This window comes from Pseudophryne corroboree, chromosome 1, assembly GCF_028390025.1.
Source record: "Pseudophryne corroboree isolate aPseCor3 chromosome 1, aPseCor3.hap2, whole genome shotgun sequence".
Lineage (NCBI taxonomy): Eukaryota > Metazoa > Chordata > Amphibia > Anura > Myobatrachidae > Pseudophryne > Pseudophryne corroboree.
In genome coordinates, this window is record NC_086444.1 from 142706619 (window position 1) to 142720307 (window position 13689).

Sequence of the window (13689 nt, forward strand, 5' to 3'; positions counted from 1 at the left end):
CCAGAAACGGTAGCGTTTTTTCACACACTCCCATAAAACGGCCAGTTTCCGCCCAGAAACACCCACTTCCTGTCAATCACATTACGATCACCAGAACGAAGAAAAAAACCTTCTAATGCCGTGAGTAAAATACCTAACTGCATAGCAAATTTACTTGGCGCAGTCGCACTGCGGACATTGCGCATGCGCATTAGCGACTAATCGCTCCGTTGCGAGAAAAAAATAACGAGCGAACAACTCGGAATGACCCCCATTGTGTTTTACAAGAGGTTCCATATACTCTAAGTAGCCACGAGATACCTTATTTAAAATGCATGTAGCCATAGGGATCGGGAGGCATTTGCTATGCCGGCTGTTGGGATCGCGGCGCTCAGCATACCGGCGCCGGGATCCCGACAGCCGGCATATCGATAACTATTCTCCCTCTTGGGGTGTCCATGACACCCCTGGAGGGAGAATAAATACCGTGCCTGCAGCGTGGCGAGTACCCCGTGGCGAGAGCGCAGCGAGCCTGCAAGGGGCTCTTTTGTGCTCACCCCGCTGCCTGCATGCCGGTGGTTGTGATCCCGGTGTCAGTATGCTGGGCTCCGGTATCCCAAGCGCTGGCATAACGTAGTAGACCCGTAGGGATCATTGTGCCTTATAACCAGTGCAGGGAAATGGCATTGATGAGCCCATCTGAATGTATGTATCTCTGATTTATTTTTTCCTCCAAGAATATAACAGCTACATACTGTAATGGGGTAAGGTGCAATCAGGGAGATTGCTGGGCTATTCAGGGAGTCAGGGAGATTGCTACTGTTTTTGCTCCTGCAGAATGAGGGAGGATAGGCAACTATGGTTTACAGTAGGTAAATAGTAGGCACTATTTGTGAACACATGGTAATGCAGAGGTTAATAGCAATATTATCAAACAGTGGGTAATAGCAGGTATCTGGGTGTCTCACCAGAGGAGCTAAGTAGTGCATGTGTGTGCAGTACTGTGACTCTCTTACACAGTAAAGATGTCTGCAGCCTGTACATGTGCAGTAGCACATCAGGTTGGAGGTCACACCTCCCTGCATACTCTGGATCCTAGTGCCCGGAGGGTATGCAGCATAGGAGACAGCATGCTATTCTCCTAACAGTAGGAAGCCTGATGGAAATGGATACACGCTAACAGACAATACTTTTGTAAAAGATTGAAGGATGATGCAATGGCCTTGCTAGAATTAGGAGAACTTTAATTAACACTAACCAGACCATCACTACAGCTTCTGATCAAATGAATGTAAGGTCGGTCATTCAAGTAAGGCATTCAACAGGGGTAAACAACTAGTATGCCTCACACAAAGCAAGGGAAATTGGTATATTTGAACCCATATCCTGGGAAGATACATATCATCTTTTAGAAGGTGAAGCCAATAGATGAACAAAAGTGGTTGAAGAAGAAATAAAGGGCCTAATTCAGGTTGGAGCACAGAACGCGATCCAACTACAAAAATTGCTAAAAAGATGCAGGCGCATGCGTAGCCCCCACCCTGCGCATGCTCCCGCATTTTCTGTGGGGGGGTGGGCAGCAGAAAATGCGATCAGACATAGCTGCCGCGATCAGAAACATGTCGACGGACCTCCTGCCGGCGCAGCGGCAGGGGGCAACCTTCATTTCTGCTATCAAGCAGAAATTGCGATGAAGGGGGGGAAGTGGCGGTCTGCATGTTGGGCAGCTTTGCCCTGCGATGGGCGGCCCCCAGCATGTGAACAAAAGGATTGCAAATTCTGCTTATTAGCAGAATTTGCAATCTTTACTGAATTAGGCTCAAAGTCCACGGTAGGTGCAACAACCAAGCTTTGGTACTCACTAAACTACTAGTAAGGAGAAAAGACAGTATCCAAGCCTTGGAGAGAGATAAAGTACCAACCAATTAGCTCCTAGTTGTCATTTTCAAACACAGCCTGTAATATGGCAGTTAGAAGTTGATTGGCTGGTACTTTATCTCCAAGGGTTCATACATCTGGGGGAGATCATAGGGGGTATCAGTCTAAAAGTAACACGGTCAACATTTTTCCCCCAGAGAAGAAATATTTGTATTACATTGTAATGCTATATTTATTAATTGTAAAAAATAATTTTGTAACCTGTCACTGCAGTTGTATGCATATTAGAAATGAGGTGGCCCAGTTCTTGGAGAACCGGACCCACCAGAACTTCCCTATTCTTTTGCCGGATCCAACTCCGGTTCGGGGTCTCCCGCGAAACTCGGATCCCAAAATGGGGAAAAACGTCATCATCTCGCTGTTGAATTCTCACAGAGTTTTGGATTCTATAAAAGTCCCAGTGATCAGCGCTATTTTCACTCCAGCTGTGGAAAGTGCACTGAACGGACGTGTTTGTCTCAGTGCTGAGTTGTGGGGAGTGGGCGTGGGGCTGCTGTAGGGCTGGTGTATCAGTCCAGGGGTGATCTGTCCATGATCCATATACATCCAGGGGCTCTGCCCTAGTGTTAAAAGAAACCCAGTATACTGTGTGTACATCCAGGGGCTGGTGTGTCCTATGTATCAGTATCAGTCCAGGAGTGCTCTGTCTGTCGTGTGGTGGTGTATCTGACAGGGGGTGATCTGTCCATATACATGCAGGGGCTCTGCCCCAGTGTTAAAATAAAAACCCAGCATACTGGTTGTCATGCTTGCCTTTTTTGCTGCCCCCACCTCTGGGAGGTGGCAACATGGTAGGTGCATGGGGGCGTCCGGGGGCGTGTCCGATGGCAAGATGGGTTGCATGGCCAGCAGGGAGGTGGGCGGTCTGGGGGCATGGCATCACAGTTGCGTCATCGTGGCTCCGCCCCCGCTCTACAGTGCCGAGCAAACAGGCACTATAGAGCGGGGGTGGAGAGCTACGATGACGCGAATCAGTGCAAATCATGTCATCGGATCCCCTCGGACTGCCCACTTGTTCTCTGCTGGGGACGAATGGGGGGGGGGGGGGTGCAGGGGGGCTGGCAGGGAAGAGGAAATCTTGCCCACCTTTCCAGGGGGCTGGGAGGGCCACCCAATTTTTGAGAATCTCCCAGCCATTCCGGTAGGCAAGTATGCTGTGTGTACATCTAGGGGCTGGTGTGTACTGTCAGTTTCAGTCCAGGGGTGCTCTGTCTGTCATCTGTTGTATCTGACAAGAGGTGCTCTGTCCACCTAGGGGTGGGTGATCTGTCCATACGTCCTGGGGCTCTGCCCCAGTGTTAATTAAAAACCCAGTATACTGTGTGTACATCCAGGGGCTGGTGTGTCCTATCAGCATCATTCAGGAGGTTATTTGTCTTTCATCTGGGGTATCTGACAAGGGGTGCTCTTTCCACCTAGGAGTGATCTGTCCATCCATCCAGGGGCTCCGTCCCAGTGTAAAATTAAAATAATAAAAGCTAAAAATCCTACAATATAATTTTTTACAAATATTTTTTTTTTCTTGTGCTATACCCCAGTGTACTATACAATTTTTATTTTATTTTCATAAGTACTGTGACACTGCCGGTCAAACTGCAGTATATTATTATTTCATACTCATACACATATTGCTCGACACTGTTGGTGAAATTAAACCACGGTGTTTGATTACCATTTCTGACTCATATACGTATTGTGCGACACTGTGGGTAAAGGTGGTACCACAGTAATATATTTTCATACTCATACACTTATACACTTATTGTGCGACACTGTTGGTGAAATTAAACTGCACTGTTTGATTATTATTTCTGATTCATACAAGTATTGTGCGACACTAAAGGTGATGGTGGTACCACAGTAATATATTTTCATACTCATACACGTATTGTGCGACACTGTTGGTGAAATTAAACCACAGTGTTTGATCACTATTTCTGACTCTTATATGTATTGTGCAAAACTATTGGTGAAATTAAACCACAGTGTTCCATTACTATTTCTGACTCATACATATTTTGTGACACTGTAGGTGTTACATTTTTTGTACAAATTGTGGTGTGTGCTGTGCCCCACTTCATTTGTGCTTGTGGATAGATATGTAGGATGAACAATTGAGAGGAGAGCAGGAATCACATTCTAGTGCTCCAGGTGCTGCCACAAGTCATGACGATACAAGTCTGTCAACGTCATCTACTGAGGCTGATGCCAAAGGGCATAGATGGCTTAAGTCAGGGCATGTAAATTCAAAGAAGCAATATAATTTTACAATGGCAAAGAAAAAAAACATAAAAAATAAAGTTAGTTATAGAGAAAAATAAAATTGTCAAAATGCCATTCACCACACAAAGTGGCAAAGAAAGAGTCAGGCCTTGGCCTTTATTTATAAGCGGTGGTTCTGCAACTGTCAGTGAGGCATCTTCTTCTGCTTCTCATGACGATACAAAAACTTTTCACTCAGAGTCTAGAAGAGGTGTCAAAAAAATGAAAACAACTAAAGCAGTTAAACAAACTGTGTTCAGAACCGTCACACATTCCTGAGGAACATTTAGGGGTGTCCATGTTAGCTATGAGTGTGTCTGACAATTCTCATACTGTCCTCATAGAGAAGCCTCTTTCATTGCCTTCCACCATTTCTGCACCATCTGCACATGTGGGGAGCAGTACACGTAAAGATGGTGATGAGCGCATAATAGCAATTGAGGATTCATGTGTGGAAGTGGAACACGATGATGGGGATATGTGTATACTACTACAATCTGACACAGAGGATTGCCCATGATAAAAAGAAAGTCATTGTGATGCCTGGGCATTAGACCAAAAAAAGCTACGTCTTCGGTGTGGAATTATTTTTCCACAAGCCCTCACTATGATTGTGAAGGCATCTGCTCCATTTGTGAGGCAAAAGTTAGTAAGGTATGGACGTAGTAACCAGCCGGCTCACTACAGCCTTTGGCCTAAAACGGATGAAAACTATATTGTGGTCAAAATTTACTGGACATGAGTGGAAATGAATGTCATTGAGGTTAATAATACTGTAGGAACAAAAACAGGCCAACATTCTGTGATTTTAGCTGTTTTTATGATTTTTTTTCTAAACAAATACAGATCCAAAACCAAAATCCACAAGGGTGGTTGGGGCAAAACCAATACAGATCCAAAACATGAAGGAGATACAGATCCAAAATTCAAGATTTGGACCGGCGCACATCTCTAATGCATATATACAGGCCTCAACTTGGCAATGCAAACTGCCAATGCACCTGAAGCAGAAAGCTATGTGCTCATTAGCAACTTTTTGAGCCTTTCCACTTGTGTCATTGAAGAAGGTTTTTACGTTACTTTCATAAGGTGTAATTTTCTTGAGGGGTCCAGATGAGGTCTGTTTTTCGCACTGCTGCCCTATTGGAATGCACTGTGCTACCTCTGTCTGTATGGTAGGTTGTGAATGCCTGACTTTATCTGAAGAGCATGGTGATTTTTTTGTTTCAATACCAAGTGCGTTTCACCCTGAAAGAGGACTTTTTCAAGAATTACACCAAGTAGATTGACGCACCCGATACAATTATTTCTCAACAAAGCTTAATCATTAATCCACATTGTTTCTATCATTGCATATATAAAGCTGAAAACACACTTTGACGATCACTTTGCTGATCGGGTTACTTATGGTGCTCTTTTCCTCACAGCCCAGGAGAGGTAAAGTCAGTGCAGGGTCAGACTGGCACACAGGAGTGCAGAGGGAAATCCCTGGTTGGCCTCACTGCCTGAGGGCTCCACCAACAATTATACATTATTACTCTATTAAAGGGTCGGTTACATGGTCTCTAATGGCTATCCAAGCCCTTGTAGAGGCTGGTCTCACCCAGTAGTAACTGTCCACAACCCAGTGCAACATTGAGTCAGCGTAAAAATGCACCTGTGGTAATTAACACACAGGGAAATCCATTAAATTCTGCATTTTACATGGAATCAGTGGGATACTGCGCGTTTCTAAAAGGTTTTACAAAGGCTAAATAATTGAATAGATTATTCCAGATGTTAAATACTAAAGTTGGGCATACACTATACAATTATCTGGCAAATCATCTGTCCAATCTGGCTGGTTGTAATAAAAATCTGATACTGGATGGGAACAAATGGCAATCGACCATTTGCTCCAAAACACTGGAAAACAGACAAAAACGGTCATTAAGACAAAAGCTTTAAAGGGACTCTGGAGCCGTTCTGCGCTGTACTGTATGCAGCGTGAGAAGCAGCAGCCACTGTCCCAATTTCAGGGTCAGATTGCCCTGTATAGGGGATACCTTTGTGTGGGGGCCCCGGGACGACCGCCCCTGTCGCCCCTCCTTTAATCCGGCCCTGGTTAAAACACAGTGATTTACACAAAATAAAATTATTTTTCTGTGTTTATCGTTAGTGCCATGTCCTATATAGCAGTAGAAATAAACAGGCAAAATACTGCAATCACAGCTATTTTGTAAAAACACACTTTTTGTTTTGCGATTAGGGACATTACCTAGATATTATTAGTATTATTATCGTCGCTGTAAGGAGCCTCAGTGAGTTGGCAAACAGGGCATATATATATAACAGATAGATAGATAGATAGATAGATAGATAGATAGATAGATGGATAGATAGAGAAATACATACACACACACACACACACACACACACACACACACACGCGAAAACAAAGGTCAGGGAGATGATGTTCACAACAGAGCTTACAATCTCTTTATGCACAAATACAAATAATTTTGTAGGAACGCACATATAAACATACTGATATCAACCAGTGCATTAGTGTATGTAAATAAAGGCACTGAATGGAGCATAACAATGTTTTCTGTACTTGTCATTGGTATCACTATATACTGTAGTTCTATAAACACACACAACATTAAATAAGATACTGTAGGAACTGGTATACAGATGTGTACTTTTTTATCTTGCAAACGAGTTGCGGTAACCAAGACTCATTTTCACAAATAGTGTGCCCGCGAATGTGTATGGGCACGTGCGTATGCATCCATCTCCATAGGGGAGCATTGAGCCAATGCACCCTGTGACTAGTCAGGGCACAGTGCACATAATCGCTGCCGCAATCCATGCTCACATGGCAGCCGATTATGGGCTGGATAAGAATGTTCTATATGTGATGTTACTCTGGTACTCAATGACATGCAGTACCCACCCCTTTTTTTAGGTATAATTTATCATTCTTATACTGTAACTATTTAGGTGGCATCTCAGTCCTTGCACATGCATACGCATGGGTGTACATGGGGGGGGGGGGGGGGGGGGGGTTAGCGGCAATAGCATAAATCAGCAGCTGGGACAGTGGCAAAAGATGATGAAGTGGCTGCTTCTGCGTGCGACTCAGAATCACGCTCAGTGTGTTCACAATATCCTCATGTCAGTCATTGCTGATAAATATAACAATGAAATTCTGCAAAGTCACCAAAACTCCAACTCGGGGAAAAACCCAATCTATTAACAACAAGAAATTCTATTGTGTTGCGAATGATGCAGAACATTCTTTGAGAAAGGGATTGAAAGTTAGAGCATACCTTCATTTCCTATAATAGTTATTCCAGATTTTGATTCACTAAAATATTGTCAGAATGGGTGGTCTTCAGTATGCCGACTGACGGGATCCCGGCGCACAGTATACCGGCGCCGGGATCCCGACAGCCGGCATACCAACACTTATTCTCCCTCGTAAGGGTCCATGACCCCCCTGGAGGGAGAATAAAATAGCGTGGTGTGCGTAGCGCGCCACCGTGCCCGTAGCGTGGCAAGCGCAGCGAGCCCGCAAGGGGCTCATTTGCGCTCGCCACACTGTCGGTAAGCCGGCGGTCGGGCTCCCGGCACTGGTATGCTGGTCGCCGGAAGCCCGACCGCCGGCATACCGTAGTGAACCCGTCAGAATACTAGACACAATGATTCAGATTTGCCATGTAATTGTTTATCTCGTCATATTCTAATCTATTGTCTAACTGTGAATGTGTCTGAATGGGTGTTAAGTAATGCTGTAGGCACTATGGGTGGAATTCGATTGAGGGCGAATCTGTTCACCCGGTCAAATATGCGCAGCAGCCGCCTCGCTTTACTGCAGCGGGATCTCACTGAAAAGTGTTTACTACCCCATAGATTAGTGAGCACTTTTGAGTGCAAAGGGTGCAAGAAGGGCTGCAGTTGCTGGTGTTTAAACACTGCTGCAATGGCAACTCACCCCCTTCACCAGCAATTGAATAAATGAAAAGCACAGTCAGTCATTCCCAGATTTTGGGAAATGTTGACATTATTAAAATAAATTGACATTAAACAACCTACTCCCACCAGGTAAGAACCACAATAACAAATGTACTATCCAGGTAAAAAGCATTGCATGGACTGAGGACCTGATAGATAAATGGATGCAATGTCATTGTTGTATGCAGTGGACCGCTGTCCTTGCCTCTGGCCATGCGTATACATTATGATGCACTGCACATGTACCGTGATGGATTTATACCAAAGTGACTGACAGTCAGGGAACATTTGTGGGAGGTAATGAGAGTGGCTACTCAAATGCAGGTGTGTTGTCACCGTTTCAGGGGCATTCCACAGCTTGTAACTGCGATCCTGCACACACCTAAAAAGGCTCTGGCATCTTACTTCCAAAGGCCATGGGGCCTGATTTGAAAAAAGCATGAAGCATCTCAAGACAAGCAAAATGAGGTAGCTAGCAGGTGTTCATATGTAGCTTAGTGGGATGGTGGGCACAATAAGTGCAGAGCGGATGTGAAAATGATTGCACCCAGAAATTTTATACAGTAAGTAAACAATAGTAGGCATAATTTGTGAACACATGGTAATGCAGGGGTTAAAAGCAGTAGTATCAAACATTGGGTAATAGCAGGTATCTGGGTCAGACTTGCCTACTCTCCCGGAATGGCCGCGAGGCTCCCGAAAATCGGCGGGTGACCCTCCCGGCCCCCCGGAAGAGCAGGCAAATCTCCCGATTACAGGGGTCCCTCCCTGCCCGGCCGCCCACTTAGCGAGTAAAGTGGGCGGTCCGAGCAGGCGATGACGCGATTCTTGTTGAATCGCGTCATCATAGCCACGCCCCCTGCTGTATAATGCCGGTAATAGCGGCATTACACAGCGGGGGGGGGCTTACACATCACGATCCTGTGGTCATGCCCCCGGCCCGCCTCTGCCACGCCCCCGACCCGCCTCCGCCACGCCCCCGGTCCGTCCCCCTCTGCACTCACATCACAGCCCGCCCCCCTGCCGAGCCGACCTGGCTGGTCTCTCCCGGAGAGTTGGTAAGTATGATCTGGGTGTCTCATCTGAGGAGCTAAGTAGTGCATGTGTGTGCAGTTCTGTGATTCTCTCACACAGTAAAGATGGCTGCAGCCTGTACATGTGCAGTAGCACATCAGGTTTGAGGTCACACCTCCCTGCTTTCTCTGGATCCTAGTGCCCGGAGGGTATGCAGCATAGGAGACAAAGTGCTGTTCTCCCAACAGTAGGAAGCCTGATGGAAATGGATACATGCTAACAAACAATACTTTTGTAAAAAATTGAAGGATGATGCAATGGCCTTGCTAGAATTAGAAGAACTTTAACACTAACCAGACCATCACTACAGCTTCTGATCAAATGAATGTAAGGTCGGTCATTCAAGTAAGGCATTCAACAGGGGTACACAACTGGTATGCCTCACACAAAGCAAGGGAAATTGGTATATTTGAACCCATATACTGGGTAGATACATATTATCTTTCAGAAGGGGAAGCCAATAGATGAACAAAAGTGGTTGAAGAAGAAATTAAGTCCACGTACGACACTCGACTCACTGAACTACTAGTAGAGAGAAAAGACACAGGCTGAAAATGGACATTCAATGATGGAAAAGTTGAATGGTACAAAGGCAGACTAGTGCAGATATTCAAAAATGTATGGAGATAGTTAAGACAATGGGCATCATTCAGACCCAATCGCACGCTAGCTTTTTGTGCAGCGGTGCGATCGGGTCTGAACTGCGCATGCATATGCACCGCAATGCACAGGCGCGTCGGTTGCCGGTAACGGGGATCGCCGCTGCAATCACTTTCTTCGTAAAATCCGTCGCTGTCCGGCGATCCCCATGTGAGGCATACCAGTTGTGTACCCCTGTTGAATGCCTTACTTGAATGACCGACCTTATATTCATTTGATCACAAGTAGATTGATAGGAAGAGGCCATTTTTGGGTGGCACCTGACCGATTATCCCCTCCTCCTGTAAGCGGCGATTACCTGGTCGCAGCAGTGTAAAAATCACCTGCTTGCAAACAGGTCTGAATTAGGCCCAATGTGTTTGCACCAGTAGTCAAGCACATTGCAACACGACATTGCTTACAGAGTCAGCCAAAAAGAAAATGCAAATTAATCATTGTGATGTCGAACTAACCTTCTTGCATGGTGAGCAGGATTTAAGAACACTTAAAGGCCAGACCTAGTATGTAAACTCCAGAATATTACGTATGCTCTGAGCATGAACATTAATGATGGAGATTTTGTGGTGGAGGACCTGTCAGTTGGCCTTCAAGCTACAATCATCTGTAAAGCATTCTTCAACAGAAGCAGAACATGTTGAAGAAGCACATATTGGTCAGAGCTTATATTGATGTTTGTGATATTGTTGAGACAGCTGTTAGCTGACAACAACAGGCAGAACCATAACAAATTTTTGAAGACAACCAATGATGTCTTGCTTTGTCACAGATAGAAAAAGTTAGCCTGAGAACCAAGCACATTGATCCATGAGAACAAGATTACAAAGACTTTACTTGGAGTAAGACACCACAAGCTATTGAGGATAGTAAATCTAGTGCACTATGGCTCAGCTGTTGAGAAAAAGTGTTGGAATATAGCAACAGCTATACTGTCCCTAACAATAAATTTTAGGGATAGCAGGTGACTTAGGGGAAGATGTACTAAGCAGTGAAAGGTGTGAAGTGAGCCAGTGGAGAAGTTGCCCATGGTAACTAATCAATCAGCTGCTCTGTATAATTTAATATTATGCAAATTATAAATCTTACTTCAATGCTGATTGGTTGTCATTGGCAACTTCTCCACTGGCTCTCTTCTCCACTCTTTTCACTGCTTAGTACATCTCCCCCACAGTGTCTAAAGCTATCGCTGTGTAGTTTCGCTTTTGATGTGTTAGTGCGCTCTCTTATAGAATCCTGTTTGTTAATCAACCATGTTAAAAAGTTTTACTTGTACTGGTGAAAGCAAAGTAAATACTACAATGTTACCTGCGTGTCTACTACTTGAGCAATAAAGCATATACTGCAACAAGGAATGCCACTGGTGAACCAATATTAAAGAAACCATTCTAATGCTGATGATGTCTTTTTTTTTCATTTACAATTAGTCGTCTTTGTCTTTGGAGCAAACAGTATGTTAAACTAATCTTTACATTTACAATGTCGACATTCATAATGGCAACACCACAATGTTGAGAGTTATTATGTCAACATTGATAAAATGTTGACATTGAACTTTTGGAAATGATCTGTGTCAGGTGATAATATAGAAGAGTTATATAGGCACAAACTAGCGGATAACTGAAACTATGAACAGCCCAGTTACTTAACCAGTGGTGTTGGTTTATTGATAGAAAGCTTGTTTAGCTGTACTCACTGTTACATGTTCACTTGTGATGGAGCAGAGCCTGAGCACGGCGGGTTTTATACAGCTCACCAGCCGGTGAGTGTATACTGCAAATTGGTAGTAGTGCAGGGATGCTGGAATATGTTGTGGATTGCATATATTCGCAGGTATCTCTAAATCTAAGGAGTCTTCCACTGTGTCAAACTACACAGTCACAAGATGGCTTCTGCACATGCTCAGAATGAGATCTCTATGGCCATCTTGGAATACGGCAGGAAGCCTCCCTGAAGAACAGGAAGACTGAAGTATGTGCAGTAGTGTACTACTCTTTCAACATGAACATGTCGGCATCTACAGGATGTCAACATTTTCACAATGTCAACATGTGAAATGTCAACATTCTGCAGGGACTGGAGGGTCAGATTTTGGCTGCAGAGGGTTAGGACTAGGCTAAAGCTGCCCAATCACCTAAAGATTTATTGTCCGATCTGTCTGGTTGGAATGAAAATCTGGTGATGGATGGGAGCAAATTACTTTTGACCATTTGCTATGAAATGCCGGAAAACTGACAAAAAGTCAGTGTTGTTCAGACAAATTGGTTAAATCAAATGGATTTAACCAATTTGTCTGATTTACTATTTGTGTCTGTGTTTCAGTGTTTTGGAGCAAATGGTCAATTGTCATTTGCTCTAATCCATTACCAGATTTTTGTTCCAACCAGCCAGATCGGACAATAAATATTTAGGTGTATGGCCAGCTTAAGGAATGGGAGGGTTATGCACCAAGGGGAGGGTAAGGGATATTTTACCTACAGTATTTGAGAATTGTAACAATTTAAAGCTTACCTTGTACTTTGTAAAAAACTGATCAGCATTGCAGCCGAGCAGATCTACAGTATGTGTGTGTGGCTGCAAGGGATTGGATGTGTGGCTGTATACTACATAGATCTGTTCAATTGCAATGCTGATTATTTTTTTACAAAGTGCAAGTAGATTCATATAGTTAGAAATCTCATAGCTTTTATGTGGGATCAAATAGCTCAATGAGTATGGTGTTTGACTGGAATACAATAGGTTGCGGGTTTGAATCCCTGGTATGACAGTATATTGAAATGTGATAGTTACTAAAGGTTATTGTAACTGAATACAAAGAGCTCTCTAGTCAAGTGTATGCATGTCGTATAAAGAGGATTTGTGTCCCAACCCATTTTCTTGCAGTGTTCTATAAAGGTGTGTGTACTATTTGTGGGAAGGGGCATCATAGCATGGGCTTTCTCTGAGATCAACTTTGTCATGCTCCTTCCACATGAATAAAAATGGAGGGGGAGCACCAATTCTCGTTCAGGCACATGGGACCAAAAAGTCTAGTTACAGCTCTGAACAGACATACATTTTTTATTGTAATTCTTATAATTTTCAGGTGATTTATGACATGTAGAGACCCTGTTATGCTCATCTAGTGTGGCTGGGAACATTTGCATGATCTGATTGGCTGCAAATGGTAAAAACAGACAAGCAGGAGGTGTAAGCTGAATACAATAAGGTGGTCAGGCCCTAAACGAGCACACCTTAGGAACAGTTTTAAATGTCAGTGTATCCCTATAATGAGCTTTCCTGCTGGACCCTTTAATCCCCTGTCTGGCACTGTACATGTATTGTAAAGCAGACATGTGGCATATTTTGTGGACTGCTAAGAGTTAACACAGACTTGCTTTAATCATGTGCAGTAAGTATTGGAGCATGGGACTTTTTATAAATCTTTTAATCCAAATATCCTACTGACATACTTTCAGGTGAATATTCTCTTGCATGAAAGATTTGGTAAACATTAACTCAGCAATACCTAATCAGGTGTTTCTATTCTCCCTGTACTTTGAACCTTGGACCAATTCCTTTATTTCACAAGAAAAGCTTTTCTTAGCTGGCTTTGTGTTGAGTGTCCTAAATTCTGCATACATTCAATTCATTCATACTACACTTTCTCTTGGCCCCAATCTAGAAAAAAATTCTGCATCTATTGCTGCTAGAATGCTAAGGATTTTGGAGTTAATTAACAGCACTATCTGCTAAAAATATAATAATAATTATTATTATTATTATTATTTTTAAAGGTGCCCC